The sequence below is a fragment of the Typopeltis vanoorti genome, chromosome 4 (genome assembly GCF_054136105.1).
Source record: "Typopeltis vanoorti isolate ZY-2024b chromosome 4, IOZ_Tvanoo_1.0, whole genome shotgun sequence".
Lineage (NCBI taxonomy): Eukaryota > Metazoa > Arthropoda > Arachnida > Uropygi > Thelyphonidae > Typopeltis > Typopeltis vanoorti.
Window position 1 is genome coordinate 107,265,866 of NC_143552.1, and position 18,731 is coordinate 107,284,596.

Genomic DNA, 18,731 nt, shown 5'->3' on the forward strand with positions numbered 1-18,731 from the left:
AAAAAGTTTAGGGCTAAATGTCCTCGCCTACTCTCTTTGGGAATCAAAGGTGTTTTGGACGATTTCCTTTTTTATTTTGGATAAAATATTATCCAAAACATCATTTAAAAACATAACATAATGCCTTTTATTCCCTTATCGAGAATAAATGAGACCTTTTTAACCCAATCTTGCTTTTGCAGATTGAGCAGGCAGTTCAGTATCCACCAGTAGCCAATCAGAAACAGCTGGCCCAAGACTATTACTGATTATAAGTTGCAACCGATGAAGAGACTGGCTAATATTGCTGCCATCTCTTGGCACATAATCCTAACATGATATGTTATTATCTGATATAGTGCTGATTCTACAGTCGAATTTCTTGAGTTTACAGGACGAAAATCCGAGTTTCCTCGGGTTTTCGAAGAAAGGCTTACAAAAAGTTCTTCCAGTCGGCGACTAGACTTGAACTTAAGTCTATCTTAGCACAGAGGATGCAAACGTCACATCCACTGAAATTCTTTTATTAAACAAATAGTATATGTATACATCACAGTAAATAATATTTACAATATATACAGCTTTTCACCGAGCCTGTGTAGCTCAGTAGAAGTGGCGTTTGCACTCTACAGCGCTTGACAGCACACGAAGGGAGTTCGAATCTAGTCACCGACTAGAGGAACTTTTTCTAAGCCTTTTCTCGACCAGTTCCAGAGTTAGTCGATCTCTGGCACGGGCTAGTGGGCTTTTTCTCCCGGAAACTCTGGTTTTTCGTCCCGTAAACTCAAGAAAATCGGCCGTAGAACCCACACTATTTTCAGACATTACAAATATTGTGTTAGGGTTATGGACCACCAGATGGCGGCACTTACTAGCAGCCTTCTTTACTGTGTGCCAATTAATTAGTGATAGCCTTGGGTCAGCTATCTCTGATTGGCTACTAGTGGAGATTGAACTGCCCACTCAGTCTCCAAAAGTTAGATAGGGCTAAAAAACGGCCTCGCCTACTCCCGGTAACAGAAAGGCATTAGCTGATTTTTTTTTACAGCTTCTTTTATCCTGAGGGGTATTACTATTTGTCACAATTATTTATTTTTGTAAAATTACGTCTAGCATTTCTATAGCCCTACAACCCATCGTGGTTTATCTTCGCAAGTCTCGTTTTTAATAATCAACTGCACTTAATTTACAATTTTTATCAGACATAATGTATCATATTTTTCTAATAATGTATTACTTTTCTCGAAGTGTATTACAAATTTGCAAGCAGTATAATTTACATTACACCTTATGTAATGTAAATTATTTTCATACTATTTTATTTTATATTATTAAAATAAAATAAATAAATTCTTTATTTCCCAAAAGGAATAGGAGCAACTCTATTTATTTATAAATTTTATATTAAAAATATAACTCCTTTAATAGCTATAGGGACTGTAAACGAATCTATAAGGCATGCAAAAAAAACTGCAAAAAAAGCCTCCATAACTCAGATGGCATTGAGAATTGGTTTGAAAGACAGGTTTAAATTCCATGTTGGACGCGAGAAACCTCATAAAAGTTTTTCATTTGAAGGTGACTTAGCTGGTCTCATATGGAAGTATAACTTTTTTCCAAAAAATGTTATGTACATTTTTTATTCTATTAAATACTTGAACTGCAGCATAATAGTAAGGGGGATGAAGCAAGGCTTTAGGCTTTTGTTCTAATATGGTTATTAGAATGAACACCATCCTTCACTATATATAGTCCAGTTCATTAAATGAAATTGACATTTATTAGACAAATTTCATTTGATCCACTTCTCATCAGCATGCGTATCAAGGATTTAGGCCTAGCATGGCCTGTTCCGGCCTTAGAAGTCATCGGTGAATCGTTTAAGAGGACGTCCTGGTTTTCTTTTCCCAAATGGCTTGTACTTTAAGGCTTGTTTTGGTAATCTTTCTGTTTTCATTCTTTGAACGTGTTCCATCCATTTATGTTTATATTTTTTAATTTTTACCATTACTGGTTCTTGGTTTAATTCTTTCATAATTTCTTCTTTTCTTTTGTATAAATAGGGTCTACTTTGCAGTTTTTCTCATAAACTTCATTTCTGCTGTTGTTAATCTTTGTTTATCCTTTTGTTTTATTGTCCAGATTTCGCTTCCATACATTAAGACTGGTAGGGCTAATGTATTGTATACTTTTAGCCTGGTTTGTTTTTGAACTAGGTTTGGTTTAAATATAGAGTTAATTACACCTGTTATTTTTAAATATTTTGCAATTTTTACGTTTATATCTCTTTCATTTTCATATGTGATCATACATCCTAGGTAGTTAAATGAATTCATCTGTTCTAAGATCTTGTTATCTATTACTATTTTAGTTCTTGCTGGATCTTGTCCTTTAAAGGCGATAGTTTTTGATTTTTCTGTTGATATTATCATACCATAATCTTTGGCTATCTCATTTAGATCTAAAATAGCTTTCTGTAAGTTATGTTCAGAATTTGTAATTATTATTTGGTCGTCTGCAAAAAGGAGAGTGTTTAAGTTCACTGTAGGAGAAAGTTTAATTCCTTGGTGTAAATTTTTATTCCACTTTATTATTATTTCATTTAAGTAAATATTAAAAAGTGTTGCTGAGACGGGATATCCCTATCGGACCCCTTGGTTTATCTCTCTTGTATATGATAGATCGTGATTTAATCTTATTTGTATTTTATTATTTTCATATATACTTGTGATAGCTTTCAGGATATTATTTGGTATTTGTCTTTCTTTTAATATGTTAAATAATATGTTTCTTGTCAAATGCTTTTTCAAAGTCTATAAATGAATATGTGTTTCTAAATTGTATTCTCTTCTTTTCTCTCTTATTAATTTTTGGCAAAAGGCCGGGTCTATACATGATCGTCCTTTTCTAAATCCATTCTGCTTCTAAAATAAAGTTTTCGGAATATTTCGTTAGTTTGCTATTTAAAATTCTGCTATATATTTTGTAACAGGAATTTAGTATACTGATACATCTATAGTGTTTAGGATCATCTCTATTACATTTTTTAAAGATAGGAATCACAATTGCTTTTTTTTTTCATTCTATTGGGGAATACCAGTTGAATAAATTTTATTTTAAAATAATAAGAGTCTTTCTTTGAATCTTGTTCCTGCGTATTTATATAGTTCTGAACCTAGCTTATCTTCTCCAGGTGATTTTCCGTTTTCTTTCAAGCTGATTTCTAATTCTTCTTTAGTTATTTCCTTTTCATTTTCGGTAATTGTTTGCCAGTTTTCTTTTTAAAAATATTTGTCTGTCCACAATTCTGTGTAGTAATTTAGAAATTCTTCTAATTTCAATTCGGTGTTTAATTTTATGTTTTCTTTGGTATCTGCATTTAAGTGTTTCAAAATCTTATATACATTGGGTCTTATTTTACATAAATCATGTTCTAAATTAGAAACAAATTTGTTCCATGATTCTCTATGTCTTTTTCTGACTTCTCTTTTAGCTCTGGCTCTTATTCTTTTATATTCTATTTCATCTTCTAATCTTTTACTGCTTAACCATTTGTGATAGGCTTCTGTTTTCTTTTTAAATATTTCTTTGATTGTATCATCCCAGATCTTCAGCTTTTTTTCCTTTTATTGAATTTTTTGGTCTTTCCTAAGCTTTCATTTGCTGCTGCATTTAGTATCGTTTTTATATTAAGCCATTCTATTTCTATTTCTTCATTTTGTTTTATTTTATCTAGATATTGGTTAATTCTTTATTCATATAGCCACTGTACATGTGTCATTCAATAGTCTAGTTTTATAAACAAATCTTTCAAATTTTCTTTCTGTTCTTGTTACTTGTAGCCATTTAGCTGGTAATCTTAATTTTATTTTAACAAGGAAGTGGTCACTGCTTATTTCATATTCTCTGTGAACTCTAACAACTAGTGAATATTTTGATGTCTTTTCATTTAATATAAAATAATCTAATATTGATTTCCATCCTCTTCCTTCCCAAGTATATTTATGTATGTCTTTATGTTTATAGAAGGAATTCATTATTTTTAGGTTATTATAAACTACAAAGTCAATGAGTTTTTTTACCATTCCTGTTCAGAGTGTATTCTCCATGTATTCCTATATTATTATTAAATTTCGTGTTTCCAATTCTTGCATTTAAGTCTCCTGCTAAAGTTGCGTAATCATTTTTATTTATTTTATTATATATGTTTTGTATCTGATTATAAAAATCAATATTATCCTGTTCTCTTCCTTCTTCTGAGGCATATAAGCCAATTATTGTTAAATAGCCTCTATCTATTTTATTCTAGCTTCTATTATTCTTTCATTCCATAATTTATAATGTTTTAAATGTTTTGAAAGGGAGTTATGAATCCAAAATCATGACTCCTGCTTGTGCTCTTTGGTCTCTGTCAACTCCACTGCATATCACATTAAAATTTTTGGTTCTCATAGTTCCTTTTAATTTCTTTTTTGTTTCAGTGATTACTGCTATTTTAAAATTTCTTTCATTTAATAGTTGGTCTAATTCTATTTCTTTATATGCTATTCCTCTTACATTCCAGTTTGCTGTGTGTATTATATTTTGTCGTTTCCATTTTTGTTTTACCTTTTCCATTCCAGGGTCGTTTCCTGTAGATTCAATCCGATTATCTTTTTCTGTCAGCTTACAAGTAGTATTATGTTCTCCATGTCAGGGAACTAGCCTAACGATGGAATAGTTCAGTGGTAGGGCTGCTACCTTAAAGCTTCTGAAGTAGCCTTCTTCCAAATTTAAACCCATGGGAGGAATAGGGTATACTGAAGGTGGAAAGAGTAGATTATAGAAGAATTATAGTAAGGTTTATAGAGAGGGCATAGTTTTAAGGCCAGAAATGAAAAGACCCCATGGCCCCTCCAGTACTCTAATAGCATAAGGGTCATAAAATAAGAAGAGTTGGCTGATAAGGCCTTATAGGAAAGATTAAAGTAAGTGCATCTTCCTCAAAGTAGAAGAAGAAGAAGAGGTTAGGAATGCCATGGGAATGCCACTTCCCTTACAATCAAGATGATTGCCTCTGTTGGTCCACGAGTCCTTATTCAGTATATTCGGACCACTCCACCATACACACACACACATGGTGAGCTCCTCTAGGGGTTACAGGGTCTCCCCGAGAGATCCACTTCTAAATTTTATTATTTTAATTATTAATTTTTAATTTTTAGAAGGCTTCTTGTGGGAAAATTGTTTACAACATTAAGCTGAAAAACTAATAACTAGTATGAGATCTAACACAGAGAGTCAGGGAAAGTAAATTATAAAGGAACGATTTCGGGTTTGCGTTCGTCCGGTTCGGACCCATCAAATATGTGCAAAGATGTCTATATATGTAAGGCATTAGAGAAGAACAGAGATCTGCAAGTTGACCAACTGTTTCAGGTAGACTGCAGACAAGAGTATACAAAAGAACATGCAGGTAGATTATTATGTCTGTACACGAATGCTAGGAGTATCAGAAACAAAGGGGAAGAGTTTGTTGGTTTAGTGAATATGTTGCGACCTCAGATTGTAGGAATTAGTGAGACCTAGCTATCAGAATCAGACCTACTAATTGGTATCGAGTGTCAAGGGTACAGTATTTTTAGGAAGGATGGACAGGATAGAAGAGGAGGGGGGTGTGCTGCTAATGATATCAGATGACTTGAATCCAGGTAGAGTCGAGACCTATGATTGTAGCACTACTACTAACAATATTTCATGTGGTAGTGAGTTTGAGGCCATCTGGTGTGAAATGGAAACTAACAAGATCAATTACTTAGTGGGGTGTTGTTACAGACCTAGTGGATCGGTTGCTAGTGATGAAGAAATGCATCACCAAATAGAAAAGATGAGCGCTAAAAGGGTAATCATAATGTGAGACTTTAATTATACAAATATTGATTGGGTAGCAGTGGAATCTCATGAGCAGAATGAAAGTGCATTTATTGAGCTGTTGCGGGACAACTTCCTCAAGCAGCATGTGACAGAAGGGACTCGAGGGCAAGGAGTGTTAGATTTGATTATAGTGTCAGAGGGCATTTCAATTAAAGACATGACTATTCTGCCTCCAGTTGGTGAATGTGATCATGCAGTACTAACTTGCGAAGTGACTAAGTTTTTAAATGTTCCATTCAGAAAAGTTTACATGCTGGACTACAAAGCAGGAAATTAATCAACTGAGGAGTATACTGAGTTCAGTAGAATGGGATCGGTTCCTGGATGGAAAGGAAATCGACAGTGCTGTGCAGTGCACTGTGGATTTCCTTTCACTGTCGACAATAGACTGCAGACACTAGCAAATAGAAGAAAGAGGGGAGATAGGATTGAGACTTACAAACTTCTGAAAGGGTCATAGTTTTTCAAATTATGGAGGGTGGAGAAGGACGAAAGGGCATCCTTGGAAGTTGAGAATGAAGGTCGCTAAGAAGAAGGTGAGGATTAGATTTTTCTCTCATAGGATGGTGCGTGATTGGAATGGATTACCACTGGATATTGTGAGCACAAGTAGCGTGAATGAATTCAAGAATAATTATGATAGCTGGTATGTGTAGTATATGGCTTCCCTTGATGAATCTCTGACTCTCTGGAGGTCTCTCTTAATAATAATAATAATAATAATAATAATAATAATAATAATAATAATAATAATAATAATAATAATAATAATAATAATAATAATAATAATCTAGGAAGGGAGAAGAAAAATCACAGAATCGTAGCATGAAGTCATATTGTTGACGAGATTAGAACAACGTGTGGAAAGCGCAGATGGCTAAGCTATTTTTATACGAGTGTGGTCTGAAACTTTCTAGGCTTCGACCATAAATGGCAACACTATCGGCAAGATTTTTTTTTAAGTTGGTACATCTGTGATAAGCATCCATGTGAAATTGCAAGTCATTCTATCAAGTAGTTTGTTTTATACAGCTGTCTGAATCAAAAGTGTTGTCTGTATCCCTTGAAATGGATAAAATTGATTATCGTGCGGTTATAAAATTCTTTGTAAAAGAAGATTTAATGCCAAAAGAAATTCATTCGAAGTTCATAAAGGTTTATGGGCACACTTCTCCTTCATTTTTGACAATACGAAATGGGCTGCTGAGTTTAAACATGGCCGTACCAGCCTTGAAGATGATCCATGTGAAGGACGTTCCAAAAAGTGTAACACCAGAAATCATTGATCAAGTGCACGATATGATATTGGATGACCGGCGAGTCAAAGTGCGTGAAATTGCTGAGACTATAAACATTTCAAAAGAACCTGTAAGATATATTTTGCATGAAGAATTGCAAATGAAAAAGCTCTGCGCAAGATGGGCGCCGCGCTTGCTCACAGCAAATCAAAAACGAACCTCTTGAAAATATATGAACAGGGTTTGGAGCGTTTTAACAACAATAAAACTGATTTTGTGTGTCGATTTATTACTATGGATGAAACTTGGATTCACCATTGGATGCCAGAATCCAAACAGCAGTCAAAACAGTGGACAAAATCCGGTTGTTCAGTGCCAAAGAAAACAAAGTCGGTTCCATCAACTGGAAAGGGCATAGCATCCATGTTTTGGGATGCTAAAGCCAAAGGCATTTTGTTTATTAATTATCTTGAAATGGGTAAAACAATAACTGGGAAATGTTATTGCGATATTTTAATCAGACTAGATGAAAACATTTGTGAGAAACGACCCGGTGTGCAGAAGAAAAAATCATCTTTCATCAGGACAATGCACCTGCCCACCAAGGTGATTTGGCAATGGAGAAAATGAAGGGATCTGCACTATGAATTGTTGGAACATCCACCCTACTCCCAAGATTTGGATCCTTCTGACTTCTATCTCTTACCCAAAACGAAAACTGTTCCTCACTGGTCAGCGTTTTTCTTCGAATCAAGAGGTTATTGCAACTGTAGAGAGGTATTTTGCAGATCTTACTGAGAACCACTACAGCGATGGGATAATAGCGCTGAAGCATCGCTGGAATAAATGTATTCGTCTTAAGGGAGATTATGTTGAAAAATAAAAATTATTTTGAAATTATAAATTCGTGTTTTCATTGTTAGGCCCAGAACCTTTCAGACACCCTCGTATATTACATCACACATCATTAAAGCAAATATTTGGATTATTACTACACATCACCAAAGCTTTCGTGGAAATAACTTCTATTAGTAACTTCGAATCAAAATGATTTACGAACAAAAAATATTGCATTTGCTTAAAATCTCAACTAGTCGCTACAAATTTGTCATTGTATAAAGAGAAAGTTTCTTTATGTTTAAGATAATGTAAAATTGTCATACTGACTCCATAGATCAGTCGATTTCGACAATGACGTTTTGGTTAAAAAGACGATGGCTGGAATCCCATGTGGCATGCGACGAATCTTTATAAATGCATTTTAATTTAAGATGAATTAGGTGGTTTCATAACGAGACAGAAGGTTTTCTTTCAGGAAGAGGGGTTTTCATTTCATAGAACAGGCAGACCGGCCAGAAGAGCACATGCAGTTAGCAGTTATAAAAAACTATGAAGATAGGATTAATTGCTCTTTCAAAATTAGGTTTCAAAGAAAAGGAAAACGGGAATATTCTCATATTATTATTATTATTATTATTATTATTATTATTATTATTATTATTATTATTATTATTATTATTATTATTATTTAATAATTATTGAGAACACCGATGTTAATTCTTTTAATTTTTTGCGAGTTGCTCACAACACTAACTCTCTTACTAACATGATAAAGTAACTTACTCTCCACTATAATATGTTTAAAGTAAACCAATTCTGAGTGAGTTAAGCGCAATAAGGCGTTTTATTTTTCAAAAAGGAGTAGTTAGATCTCCTTTTCTGCTAACGAACTCCTTTGCAAATTGATGAGCAGCTGATCTCTATTCTTATTCAGGTAGGATAGCATGTTTATGGTTAACAGTGATTTTTAAGACATTGCGACTAGAGTACAGCAGACACTTGCCTCCATCTCGTGATCCTAAACCCTAACTGGTATATTGTATATAGTTTGAGTTCCATGGTAAATTTTTTTGAGCTACAGGTCTAAAACCCAAGTTTCCAGGAACAAATACTCTACTCACCTGCACCAAAAATCGAGTAACTCTGAAAAAGATAGAAAAAGCGTTCCTCTAGTCAGCGACTATATTTGAACCTATGATGATCTTCTAACGATCAAACATTATAACATCAGAAAAGTTGCATGAGGCTACACAAACAGTGCAGTAAAAGTAAATTAGTTTTTACTATAATATGCGATTAATTGGGTACATTATTTTTCCATGGTCGATAAGTAAACATAATAAACATAATAAACATCGTAAACATAATTAACTTAATTTTCTTCCTACTCCTTTTTTTCTTTAACCATTAGATCTTATCCATGCATTCTTAATGAAAAATCCATTGTTCTCAAAAATTACAATGACCTCAAAAACTGTATAATAAAAGAATGCTGTAAAATACTAACAAAGCAAGATAACTGGTTTCTTTATCGAGACATTACTCGATGTTAATGCATTACTGCGCAATACGTTTAAAAAATATTACTAAACCTCTTTAAACTCTATCTAGCTTTTTGGAAACTGAGTGGGCAGTTCAGTCTCCACTAGTAGTCAATCAGTGATATTTAGCGCATATATATCACTAATTATAGGCGGCATAGATGAAGAGACAGGCAAACAAGTGCTGCCATCTCTTTGTACCTAACCCTAATAGGATATGTTACTGTCTGAAATAATGTGGGTTCTACGGTCGATTTTCTCGAGATTACGGGAAGAAAAACCAGATTTTCCGGGAGAAAAAACCCGCTTGTCTCTGCCAGAGATCGACTAACTACCTGTCGATAGGCTTAGGAAAACTTCCTCCAGTCGGTAACTTTACTTGAACTTAAGTTCTACCTTCGGGCGGCCTATCGCTTAGAATGTATGCGCCACTTCCACTGAGTTACACAAGCACTAACAAAAATTAGTTTTAATGGAGTATGTGTGCTAGACATTAAAATCTCAACATTGGATTTACACACACACACACACACACACACACACACACACACACACACACACACACACACACACATTATGAGAAGGGGTATGGAAACACCTAGAACAAAACATCATGGAGATTGTATAAATGTACAATGGAACTACTTTACATAAAAGAATCAGTAAATAAGTTAGGTTTACATATTGTCGTCTATTCCAGAAATTGCAGCAGCATGTGCGAAGCACATTGCAGAGCCTCTGCAGCTCTGTCAGAATCGGCACACCCGTTGGTTAGGATGACCTACGTTCGAATCCCATCCAGCACATCTTTCTAAGCACCTCCAGGTGAATGTGAGTTATCCGGTCTCCTATGGAAATAGTAGGGCTTTTTCCTCCAGAAACTCAGGTTTATCAATCCACAAAACGGAGTAAACAGCCAGAAGACCACATGTTAGCATGCATTGATGCACTGCCATCATAGTCTCAGTTGCTTAACAACAGCAACACAGCAATGAATAGATACTATGTATATACATAAAAGAGAAGGCAGTGCAAATTGAATTAACTTATTTTACTTTTGAATTGTAAATTATCAAAAGCTCACCTTCTGATAGAAGAATGCATGGAAGATGACCTTATTAGATGTCTAACTAGTTATTTTACCTCTGGTTATTTTTCTATTTATTTATTTGTTTGTTTTGTTTTTAATGACTCCCGTCCACGCGATGTTATAAAATATCAAATGAGTGGTCATGGTCTGTAATAACTGTTCAATACATAGGTAGGACAGCGTCGCAAATCTCAGTATGCGTGTTACAGTTGTTCAACTGATTAATCAATACAACCAGGAATGAGTGATGAGTATCTGAATGCACTGGACACTGTCCAGAATAAGCTGAATCAGGAAGTAATAACTGAGAATATCATTCTTGTGACAAAGAGAAAGAGCCAGCTGATGTTATGGCGATCAGCATTAGACACTAATGCCACCTTATAGAAAGTTTATCTAGAGGAGATGCAATCCACTTATCAGAACCCTGAAGGTGCTTAAAAAGATCTATGCTTGGTCCTAGAGCAGGGATTCTAGAGTTTGTAATAAATTAATAAAAATACAAAAATATATAAAATTAATAAGAAAGAAAAGTCTTTAGCCTACCCACAGTACTAACGTACCATATTTCATCATCATTCTGAGTATATATAATCCTTTGCATGTGTCCATAGCAGTAGGACAGTGGATTTTGAGATATTCTTGTCAACCCACTTAGTTTCCTTATAATTCCCATTCGAAGTAATTCAGATCAGATCATGACCTTATATAATTTAGTTCAGATACTATCTCCAGGAGACATTTATAACAAGTGCCTTCCACTTGTGATTACTGTAAAGTTGCATATTAAGTCATAAAATTCAAATAAATTAAATGCCACAAGTGAAGAATTGACCACTTTTAGATTTCTTAGGCCAATGTCGTTGTTATCCCAGTTAAATATTGATTATATTACCAATTTGAGAATTTTCATAGATGTAAATTTCTGCATATTAGTAATCCTGCTGGTAGTAGCACCATCCAGTTTCTAGAATTCAAAAAAAAAAAAAAAAAAAAAAAAACCCTCTGAACTTATAAGGCTTGCCAGAAGGCAGGGTATCATTCAGTATAAGTCGCACTGCAAGGCAATCTGCCAGGACTGAGGGATCAGGAAAAGTAATCTCACTGCACAGGAAAGAAACAACGCAAAATTTCATTGGTGTACTGATCAAAATGTAGAGAAAGGATGAATCAGAAAGGCAGTGCTATTCTTGTTGACTGGCTCCTGTTGATTTCGTGGGAGAGAAGAAATCAATGATTGGGAGAAATTGACGATAAGGAAAGAGAGATGAAGAAAGTTTACATGGAAATAGGAGACAATGTGGTGTCACTCATAGAAGTGAGTTTGCATTCAGATAGATGCTGCAAAAATTCCTGGATCCTTTAAGCCATAAAATGATGTCCTATTAACTCATACTGTCAAAGCCAAGTTCACATAGCCTATCTGCTAAAAAAAAAAAAAAAATACTGAATTTATTTACTTGGGATATCTTCCAATGCCAGGAGAGGAGGAGTTTACATAAAAAAATTTCCTTGTTTGATATTACAATTTACCTTTTTTTTTCTCTTATAAAAATCATTAGCAACAGTAGACTAGACTAGATTGTAACGGCACTTATCATGTAGTGTAGTTCAGCTACATTGTTCTTTTCATGTAATAAAGGCAAAGATAGAATTCTTCCTTACCAAATTCTGTTTAGCTTTAAAGAGTGTGCAACAAATCAATAGAGAATTGTTCATGGAATAGCATTGTATTTACTAGAATATAAGAGTCCGAAAGCTCGTATTTCAGAAATACAGCCGTTTGTAGCTGCAACATGAAAATGCGGACAAAATAGAAAATTAGACAGACGTAATATAATGAATCACTTAATTATAAACTACCAGAATCACATTCGATATGTGACTGGAGTTCCACACAGGCTAAAAATTCGCTGAGCATCTTTCCTATTTGTTTAAATGTCGCTGTGTCACATGTCAGTATTTTACTGTGTAGTGTGATTACTTCACATTTTCTGAAATAGATTGTGTGCACATTTATTATGAATATGCCAACGGAAATGCACATGAAACACTTCGGCTTCTCAAGTTTACCCTGACTTTGTGAGCTTGTGCCACCACGAAATATAGGAAAGAGAAGAACCGTGAAAATAGCGAAAACAGGAAAGCAAACTCAGGGCACGGATACACTAGCTTATGGAGAATAACAGTAAACAAGGTATCTTCCAAATAGTTGTATGGAGGGCTGAACTATTTTCATAGGATTCTATCACATTTAGATGATCATCATCAGAAGGTTTTACAAGAACTATGTTGAAAAAATGATTTCTTTTATTTTTATGCGCTTATCAAATGAAGTAATGTATTCATAATCTAGATGGTATTTTCAAAATTATCACAACCAGGTGTGGGCGAATCAAAATCTTCTTTCAGTTATTGAGTCAATATATCAACAATAGATCTCAACGAAGTATAAGTTAAATTTGCAGAATATATATATATATATATATATATATATATATATATATATATATAGTAGAAAGTTTTTTTTTTTTACTTGGGTGTACTATACGTTAAAGATACCAAGAAATTTTATAAACTTAGTTTTAATCCTTTTTTCCGAAGTAAGCAAACAAGCAAGTAAGCCAAGTTTGCTTTCTTGGATAAAAACAAAGATGAAGAAAGTGAATATGTTTGTATAGTTATGTATTATAACAACGAACTTCATCGTACTTCGAGAGAAAATAACTTTGGGCACTTTATTGCACTACGTCTATTAAACTATTATCGATGGAAACTTGAACATTTAAACTCACCATAAAATAATACCAAGGAACTTGGACTGTCAAGGAAACAGAGTTGGATGTTGCTAGATCATCAGCGATCAGAATGATGCATCGTATTATGAAATTTCACGATAGTACTGCTTTATACAAATCAATGCTGTTGTTGCGACAGTGTAAGTGCGATAGCAATGAGGTATACAGAAACAGATGAGAGGTTGAACAAACAGCTGTTACATAGTGGACGGATAGATGTTATATTCAACATCTGCGTGCATGCAGATGTTGAATATAATAATAGACCATATTCTGAGATACTGAACTGGGTACACATTTAAGTTGACTAACATGTACCACGTGATTTTCCATCCCACGGGATAGATCACATGGTTTGAATTTGGTTCATCGATTGTACTGCCAAATTGTTATCTGAGTTTATTTAGATCAAAATCTAGTAGTTTCTAAATAAATAAATTTATAAATCTGAACGGGGCTAAAAATAATTTAGAAACGATGATTCCCAAAAATCTCATATATAATTATAATTTATGAAAGTGTAACCAAATTTCATTTGATCTAGAAACTATTTAAATTTATGTTTGCTGCAGTAATATTTTTATCAGTTTTATTAGTAAACTCGATCTCTTTGATAATTCTGATAAACTAGAGTAATGTCATAAATGGCTATAAAGAAAAAAAAAGTCGCCACATTCTGGATTACAAACTGTTCGTCGGACAGAGTCCTAGTATCAAAAATGGACACTATTGATATCCTCAGAATCTTCATAGTTCAGTTCGGTAATAACGATATGTTTGGTCGGAAAGACATTGTTTCCAACCTCGCCTGGGAAGCAAGAGGCTCAGCTAAAGGTGAATTAGCAGGTTTCATATGGCAGTGGAAGGATTTTATCTTCCAGAAATTTCAGTTACAACAAGCTAGAAATATTCAAATGGGTATAAAACCATCTTATCTTATTAAGGGTGTGAAAATCAATGATACTTTGCAGATCATATATCTTAAAAGTCTGTAAATGACTAAAGATGAAGAAGAACAACCAACCCATGCCGTCTTCTACTTTATATAAATAAAAGGTCTAGGATGTGCAGATTACATCACCATTGCTCGCACCACGTACAGATTTTATCATAGTCTTGCAACAGACTAATTTGATCTAAACGAATTAACCACCAACATTACAGTAACTTTAGATAAGAGTTTAAGGTTACTGGAGAGACTAAACCTTGCATTTGAATAGCATGCCATCAGATCTTCCACTCTTTCTCACCTATATCAAATATTGAATAAATGCACTTTTGTGTAAACGGCAACTTAAAACAGCTTCCTGAGCTAAACTCTTCAGCATAGTTGTAGAACTGTTTCTGAATCAGTTCTACTATTTTACATATTAGTGCCGATTTACATGTTTCATAGTTTGCTTCCAGAACCCAAATCCTGTAACAACAGGACCCCACTGTAACACTACTATGTGCTACTTGGACTGGCATATCTCAATATTTATAACTACTGATTCCTCCTGCAGATGGTGACATGATTTTTATGCTTTCTCACTCTGTAATTGTTATAATATTTTAAAATTCGCTTTATAATTAAAATGGATACATACACAAAATCAAAAAGAAAACATAAATCTTATAATGATGTTTCTTTCTCCCAAAGGGAAAAAGGTGGTACTCTCTTAGCACCAAGTTTTGGAAATTGTTAGATAACTGACCTTCACTCTTTGGGATCATGAGGTCCAGTTCAGTTCTCTGTCCACATTTTATAGATGAAAGGTGATAGAAAAAGAGCCAAGAGTATTATTTACCAAATCATGTGAATTTTACAATTGATTTTTCTGAGTTTGGAACTAAAATTCAGATTAAAAAAAAATTAAAAAGAAAACTACTTAATGTTTTTTATTTTCCAAAAGGAGAAGGGAACTCCTTTAGCACTAACGTTTTGAGTACTTGTGGCCAGCCAGTCTCTATATTTCAAGACTTTACTGATAGTGAGTACAAGCTATCGATGAATCAAAGCGTTTCAAGACATAAAGTTTAGTAGAGACTGCCGCCATCTCATGGCTTTAAACTTCAATTATGTTATTGTCTGAAAAAAATGTTAGTTTTATGGTCACATTTTTCAGCCGAAATTAAATCTCAAATTTCATCGCGATAATATCTTTATTTTTCTGTGTCAAAAATCGATACCGGCTGAAAAAAGACTTGGCAAAAGCTCCTCAAGTCGGCACTGACTAGAATCGAACCAATAATTATCTTTCTTCAGGTGGCCTAACGCTATCGATTCGAATGCTATTTCCATAGGTTTACACAGGCACAAGAATGCAAAATATTAAAGTAGAGAAAACCCTAATTATCTGCACTAAAATCCTCGCACCCGATTATTCATTAAAAGATGAAAACAGTCCAGTTTTAGTCTTACCTTTTTTTTTTTTTTTTTTTTTTTTTTTGGAAATCGTTGGTTGCAGCTGATTTTCTCATTCATTATTACTGGAAGATTAATGCAACCTCCAGTCAGAATTCAAAGCAAAAAAGCGCACGAGGATATGGCAGCCATCTTCCATATCTCATGTTCTTCTAACTAGTGATAGCATGAAAGTGTGATTCTGCTTTTAAAAATCTACTCTTTAGTGAGAAAAAAATCTAATTACTGCACCAAATATCGACTAATGTTGGATAAAAAAATCTGAAAATGACTATAAAATTCCTGTAGAAACGAATACGGTATCCATATCATCTGGATGATCAATATAATTAACATCTAGGCCAAACTCCAAACTGTTTTCTAGCCGAAAAAAAAAAAAAAAGAAAGAAAATGTCTCGTGGGATCAACAGCTTGTGAAAAGAAACTATTCATATATTATTGAGCTCATTCTTACTCATAAATTACTGAGTCTCACAAAACTTTACACTTAGACGTTTTGTTGACTACTCCTCACGGATGAGAGCAACGACCAAGAGCTAACATGAACCACATTACCTGACGTGTTTCAGTGGAAAACCAATGAATGGTCATTTTCCAATTGCTGTTGTGATACATTATCTGTTTAAATTTAGTGAAGAAGTCTCCTTAGTTGTGATTATTTAGAAAAAGATCGTAAATATCCTCTTCTTGTTATCTTTACTACTTTGTACAGACTGGCCGATCTGCTAAGATTAGGATCCAAGAACATCAAGATTATATAAAATTTTTGAATCCGAATGTTCTGTTCTTGCTTTTCATGCCTTTGACACTATTCACTGTAACCATAGTGTAGCATCTTAGTAATTAGAGAACCAAATTAGGTTCAAATTTGGTTCTCTAATTTTTGAATCATGCGAAGTTTTACACCACCGTCCTAATCCTAATCGGACAGACTGTATGACTATCTCTAAGTTTTTGGAAAGTGATTGCTGTTAGTTTATAATTTTAATTAATTAATTATGCATCTTTACGCACTTCTCTGAATTCTCATGGTGTTTCGTCCTACTGTAGAGTTGCGACAGTGACACTTGATATACGTATGCTGTATGACTCGTTCTTGTATTTATAATTTAAATGCTGTTACCAATTCTTCTGCTTTCTCCTTGAATGAAGTTCATGACAAATTAAGCGAAATATATAGGAGTAATCACTTCTAATTAGTGTTTTCTTACATGTGTGAAGCCGCTATTTAAACCATTATACCACAACGGTTTGTTAAATGCCATTCCTCCAGTTGAAAATAATGAAAACTTAGCAAACTGGAGGTGATTTTATTTATTAGTTTCTGTAAATCATACTAAACTGATTTTCTCCTCCTTAAGATTAGGGATAGATTGCGGGTTGAAAGACTGTAACCTACAATGCCTGATAGCGAAAAGCAAGTTAAAGTTCTCTGGGCGGAGGATGGTGTTTTTAAATGAATAGCGTTATTTATTTATTTAGGTTTCTCGGTCAAATGGTCTGTTTACTTAAGGATTTCTAAGCAAGTACACTTGAAGTTGCTTAGAAATGGCTCATTCAGTATGCGCAACATACTATATAGTCTTGATTGACTAAAGTAAAGGGTCCATCGTTTTTAATTTGGAACCACTAACAGAAAAAAATCTATATAAATATGTCCATCGACCGAGAGTATTTATTGCACACCGATGTAAAATGCATTTTGTTTCATTGTTTATTAAACATCAGACATTTTATAATTGGTATTGTTTCTTGAACCGTTCGTTATTTTGCAATTTAGTCTGCTTTTCTCTTACGTTTCTTTTTCTCTTTTCTGTTTGTCATTTGTTTTCATTTCATTACTGATCAATTTTAAAAAAAGAATTTTAGTTTCTTATATATATATATATATATATATATATTTGTAGTATCTTATTTAATGCTAATTGAAACATTAACTATTATTTCGCATGAAGGAAATTATCCGAATATATGAAAGCGCCGAGATCACTGGCCAAAAATAAAGCATACCAATGCCGACTTCCACAGCTTGATTTAAATTAAGGCACACACCCGGAGTATATTTTTACTGGATTATCTGCACGCCCCTGAATATGGCGTCGAACAGGTGCTGTGGTGGAGTTGAGAGATTTGCGCGATGTCACTGACACTGATATCAACAGGTGATATATATATATATATCTGTGTCTTAATGTCTATTTTGTTATTGCAGAGCATTTAATTACAACATATACTCAAATTGCCAATTACGGTAGTGCCATGAAAAAAAAAAGTCCGTGATTTAAATGAAAACGAAGTTCGCGGGGAAAATTAGTCTGCTAATTTGGTTCAAGGAGTCTCAGATTTCTATCTCGTTCGTGTTGTAATTTTGGCAAATAAATTCGAGGCATGCAAAACATTCTGCAGCAGTCCGTTATTAAGTCATGCTGTTCCGTTTCTTTGATAAGAATAAAATTAACAAGCGATGTAGCAATTTATACTTGTAATGAATTTTTCTCTTGTTATATCTAAAATCGGTAGTTTCTTTCCTGCTCAGCTACTGGGTGAAAACATTCCCTCACGTAACTGAGATTTATATTATTATTATTATGTGACACCTCCAGGGAGTCCAAAGTCTCACTGAGGGAGAGTGTGCCAACAGCATCGAACGATTGTTCTCCTTCCAACTATTAACCGCGGTCAAACTTGCTTAAGTTTTTGCTGAGCCATTAGTAGCAGATGCTCTACCAATCGACCAACTTTAACTACAAAAAAAAATAATAATAATGAACAACAGTGTATACTTTGATTGTAATATATACCAGTGAACAAGATTCGATTCACAGATGATTTCTTTTCCTATTCGAGGGGAGGGGGAGAGTTATCGTTTGCAAATTTTTACCAATTATCAGGTGAAGATCTGTTATTTTTTTTTTAACCTGGGAT

At 34.0% G+C, this 18,731-nt stretch overlaps 1 protein-coding gene across 1 annotated transcript in view; it reads left to right on the plus strand.

Annotated features, from left to right (window-relative positions):
• Positions 1-17,852: 17,852 nt before the first annotated feature.
• LOC150107584 (rootletin-like) overlaps positions 17,853-18,731 on the plus strand; it is a 283,556-nt gene continuing 282,677 nt past the window's right edge. The window contains exon 1 of the mRNA XM_090392134.1: positions 17,853-17,968. The gene's annotated coding sequence lies outside the window, so the exon portion shown is untranslated. The remainder of the gene's footprint in view (positions 17,969-18,731) is intronic.